Below are 5,598 nucleotides of genomic sequence, written 5' to 3'. Positions count from 1 at the left end.
AAATGATGTAACAAAGTCTGGATCAAAATTAAATTTTAACTCAATCTTTCCGAAAAATGCTCACTCTGCATAAAATTTATTCATGTAATGTATATGTTAATGATAAAATTACCAGTTTGGCTAGCAGACGATAGGCGCATATATCAACAAAATATTGTCGCTTTGCGCACATTCACGTGAGGGAAGTGTGATCTGTGCAGTGAATGCAGTGGACATACAAGCAAGCAAACAAACAAACAGAGATATTTTGAGTTTAATATGTTGATAGCATATTAGGCTATGGTGAAAAACGTCAGTTTTAAGCTTTAGGGGGGTATATTTAGGGTCAAGATCTAATAACCAGCGTGATGGGACAGTCAATTCAGTTACGGATTTCAAGTGTATGATATGTTTTATAGAGTTTCTAATATGAAGAAACTTTGACCATATTAGCTCAAATCACTTTGGGGAATGCTCTTTATGTTTTGTTTGAATAAAAATATGTTAGAACAAGTATATGTCACAGGTATTATTGCATTGGGTTGTAAATCAGTATTTATAAACTTTGTTTTCGTAAATAGTATTTTAGTATATACTGAAGTTTTGTAAATAAATATTTCAGTATGCTGGTTAGATGTGTGATTTTTAGTTACATGTTTTAATGATAACATATTGGGGTATAATGAAACATTAGCTCTATATAAGAAATAAAATGGAAACATGTATTAGTTGTTGAAACATACTTGTTAGAAATTGATATTCATGGTGTGTAATTTATCATAAAAGAGTAAGCTAGATACGGAATTATCTGGCATTTGATCTCTAGTCTGAACAAAGTAAAATTAAGTTGCTATTAAGTATCAACATAAGATTAGTATAAATTATATTTTCCAAGTGAACCTGTCTGAACTATTGACCAATTGCTGTATGTTAGCACAGTTTAATGTTATTGAGTAATGAGTGTATAGAGTTTTTGTTGTAAAGTATGATGAACTCAGCGAAATACAAGAACTGTACACTAAATGTTATGTTTCTTTACTATATCAAAAATTTTACATACTGAACTGAAACGGTAATATGGATATAATGTATAAAAGTTGTGTGAAAGCTAATCCAGTATTTAATAAACTAAGATGTTTATGTAAATAGTATATTAGTCTATATTGAAATTTTATTAATAAATGTTTCAGTATGCTTTTTAAGCCTGAGGTTTTACTTAGTTTTGTGAGTAAATGTTTCAGTATTTGTAATAACAGTCTTATTTAGAGTTTTGGATTTTACTTACATACTTTTATGACAGCACTTCTATATAAAGACTTACATCAGATAATCAAACACATTTGTTAGGAAAGTGAATAATCAGTTCATGGAGAATAGAAAGTATACAAGAATTGTACACTAACTGAAATGTAATGTCCCGTGAACTGATGAGAAATATATGTGGTGGTTTCTATCACTATGGAAAACGAAAAAACCAGTAAACATTAAGTTTATGATCTATTGTTTTGAATTTGTGCAGAAAATATATGATTATGTGGAGTTTGAAAAATTTATTTTCAATAATATGTATAAAATAGATATATGTATGAGATTTATATCTTACTAATGAGGTATATTATCATAAATAGCGACATGCAGTGCATATTATAATTGACTTGTTCAATCTTTGTTTTCATAAAATCTGTTCTTCTGTATTGAAGGCTACTTGTCAGCCTCCTCTCTTAGTAAAAGGTCCACATGCCATCAACTGTGAGTTAAACTAAATACACAGTAGGGATGAAGTGTCCACACTATTTATTGATTGTATATGTTGACCTTTCTATCTTTTGCATTCAATGTTAATTAGGCGTGGCATAGCCAGGTGTTTAGGGCTCTTCACTCGCAATCTGAGAATCGCATGTTCAAATCCTCAGATTGCGAGTTGAGCGCCCTAACCACCTGGCCATGAAGTATAAAAGCAAAAACAGTACGTTAAATGTGTACTAAATCATACAAACACAATCGGCTATTCTAACTGTCTCGTTCAGCATTTATTAAAATGAAACATTAGGTGTGATAAAAACGTTTCAGCAGTATGTTAAATCTATTAGTAACACTGGCCACCGACAGAAACACATGCAATACAGTTATATATATATATACATATATACATGGACAGTATAAACATAAGTTGAAATCTGTGTGCAATCCTACGAAAGTATGGTAACACTGTCCACTTTTTTTATAACAAATACATTTATAAATTAAAACTACATTAAAATTAAATATTATGCATAGTAAAAGTCATAGTTATATGGGTAGAGGAATATTATCAGAATATATTTAATCCATAAGACCAAACTAGAGAAACAATAAGATTGTATGTTAAATTATACCATGATATTTAGAGATGTAATCACGAAAATCCGTGCTTTTACGAATTGTAGAAGAATGCTAGGCAAATAAAGTAAAATACTACTGACTAATTGATGACACCGTGAACTATGTGAACATTATCCTTAGTAACATCATCTGTGTTTAGAGATTTAGTAATACTATCCACCTATATAAACACCACCTGCCTTTGTAAAATATATGTAATACATAAGCAAAAACAAAAAAGTCGGTGATATTAAAATACCAGATTTAATGTTTTGCTTATAAAGCAAAGCTATAATTGTGATAATTGTAAAAGCAACATTTTGTAACTTAGACTAAGTTATTAATTTCAAGATTTTGATTGTTATTATAAAGTTGATGTTATATTGATCTCAATCACCTTCTGGTTGCCACTTGTAGCTCTAGCAACGCTGCATCTAGCGCCAGTTTATTGTACTATGACGTCATCGCTTTCTGGTGCCTATTACATAAGAGTTATGTAACTCTCAGGTGGCATTCTGGTGACCTCCACTGAGGTAGCATCCAACAATTGCCCTAACTACTAGTATTGGGAATGTTCCTTTCTATTAGACATAATCAAAACAAAAGATTTAAAACTAGAAAGCAGGCCACAGATTCAATATAGGGTTAGGATCTGGGTACTACATCCCATAATGTCAGGAATGTGCAATGCTGAATAATCCCCTGTACACCTTTGATTTAATGCAAATAACTGTGAAACATATTGATATATATATATTTGTTACTCTCTCTCTCTCTGTATATATATATATATATATATATATATATCAATTCTCGACTTTCGTAGAAAATTCTAACGCCAAATCCCTTCGATTTTTTTAGGTGTTTCAAATGTAAAGATATAAAATTCAAGAAGGTATTAAACGTTGTACCTTAAATTGTGCTTTACAGTTTACAATTCTACGTGCCTGTTTTACAACATACAAATAATGTAATTTTGTAATTACACTATGTTTGCTTTATTATAAATTTGGTTGAATTTTTGAATGATTGTATTGTTATCATAAATTATACTCTCCCTATAACATTTATTCAAGTTAAATGTACAATTTTTAATGTTACTAGAGTCTCATTGGGAACAATGAAACTCATTATTGATTATATGCAAACATGACCCTGGATGATCAACCACTGTAATTACTGCCAGTAAAGCTGTGTCATGCTATTGCATTGATTAAGAGGGCTTTGGATGGTAAGGTCCTATGTACATTCTCGTCAGTCTGGTTGCGACTGATCCAGCTATATAACGTCGCTTTTAGGCTGGTTTGTAATTTCAAAGGAGTTTAAACTTACACTAGAGAAAGTCATTTTCCGTCTCTATTGTCTTGAGCTGACCTTTTTGTACTTTTTCTGTATTCATATGCGGTTCCCTTATGATTTAACTTAATTGAAACTGTTACATTATTTCTGATTTTTTTTCCATTTGTTTATTCAGCTTATTGGACTTTATTTAAGTCATTCCAACTTGGATTGTGTTTTCATCAATCCATTGTTCAATTGAATTTGTAGTTAATGTGTAAATAGACTAAATACGTTTTCTAAACACTCTTCTTCTCATGGTCATGCAAGTTTTAACATAATCTTCCACTTGGCCAATTCACAAAATCTCTGGCCGGGTGAAGTTTAGTACTAGTTATGTCAAACTCAAAATTCGATAGTTCTTTGTTTGCATTCGGTTGCTGCAATAAAAAAAAAAGAGAAGAAAACGTGTTGTGCACCTTGTGTCTGTAGGTGTGTTATAAAAAGTGACTGTAGTACCCAACTATTCAATTAGAGTAGCCCAAGAGCTATCCATGAGTGCTATTCGTAAATCTGTAATTTCAAAATTAGAAAAGGGTAGTGAAAATAACCCATGTATAGTTTTGCACTGACTATCTGAAACAAATAAACAAAATAAAAAATCACTTGCTACCTGCAGTATCAAGGTACAGTCTTGGCCAAAATGTTTCCATTTGTAACAAATAAGGTCATTATTATTAAGATAGAATAAAACACGATTTTTAGATGTCGCTGAAGATGAAATGATGGTATTTTGAAACGTTTTCGAACCTTGTGAGTAACATATTTTGTGCTTTATCAACCGTCTTCATCTTCGTTTTCCCCATCATGATTCCATTATTAGTGGAATAAAATAAACTGAGCACATATGTAATTTGTATAATGAGACAGGTTCTATGGATATCATAAACGATTTATTAGAACAGCTATTAACTTTATGAGACACCTGTCTAATTCAACATTTCGTCTATTGCAGTGAAACCTTACCAAAACATATATATAAGGACAAAATATAACATCAAATTATTATATATAGCGTCTGTAACCTTATATTAGTTCAGAGTAAACATTAAGTACTCGAATAATCTCTACAAGGTGAGGTTATTGATGGAATCTACTGTGATGTCATTCCAACTTGTCACTAGAAGGCATTGCAACTCAGCTACAGTAGCTTGTTTAGAGTCGTATTTAACTATTTTCTAGCTCAATTTTGCCCAACAGTTCTCAATAGGATTGCAATCTGGAGACTTTGCTGTCATGGCAATCTCGTAACGTCCTCCTAGTCGAAGTAATCTTGTACAATACGCGTACTGTGAGCAGTCGTATTGTCATCTTGAAACACAAAGTCATTGCCGATTCTTGGTCAAGCATATGGCATAAATATAATCTCCATGTGACTCCTGTAAGAGGCGCCAATGATGCTTCCCTGGTGGATATTGTAACGAATTTATTATTATGTATTTATTTTTAATATGAACGTTGTTTGGATTTAACTTGTATTTAGAAATATGCGTGACTTGTAGTATCAGATATGTGTTGCGTATAACGAATTTGTTATATATTATTTTAATGTTAATGTTTGTTTCGAATAAGTGCTAGTTATGTATGGCGAAACTCCCGCCAATTCTTCAAGGTTGTAGAATATTTGGGAACACAAGAATCAACAATAACGTAACTGGTATTGTCCGAAGTTTCGAGAAAATGTGTCCCGCCTATAAAAACAGCAGGGAAACACGCCAAAAAACAACAGAGAAGAATTACGTCTGCTAAGAAACTGTTATAACCGTGTGTATGCTATAAATCGTAATTTTGATAACCCTTACCAACCGGAAAATATACGAAATTTGACCACGAACAGTTATAAATTTGAACGTCAGTTAATTCTCATTAAACATTAGTATCTTTCCAAAAATATTGCTGGTTTCTCATCGGACATTAGTG

The sequence above is a fragment of the Limulus polyphemus genome, unplaced genomic scaffold (genome assembly GCF_000517525.1).
Source record: "Limulus polyphemus unplaced genomic scaffold, Limulus_polyphemus-2.1.2 Scaffold2246, whole genome shotgun sequence".
Taxonomy (NCBI): Eukaryota; Metazoa; Arthropoda; class Merostomata; order Xiphosura; family Limulidae; genus Limulus; species Limulus polyphemus.
This window is presented reverse-complemented; position numbering follows the sequence as displayed.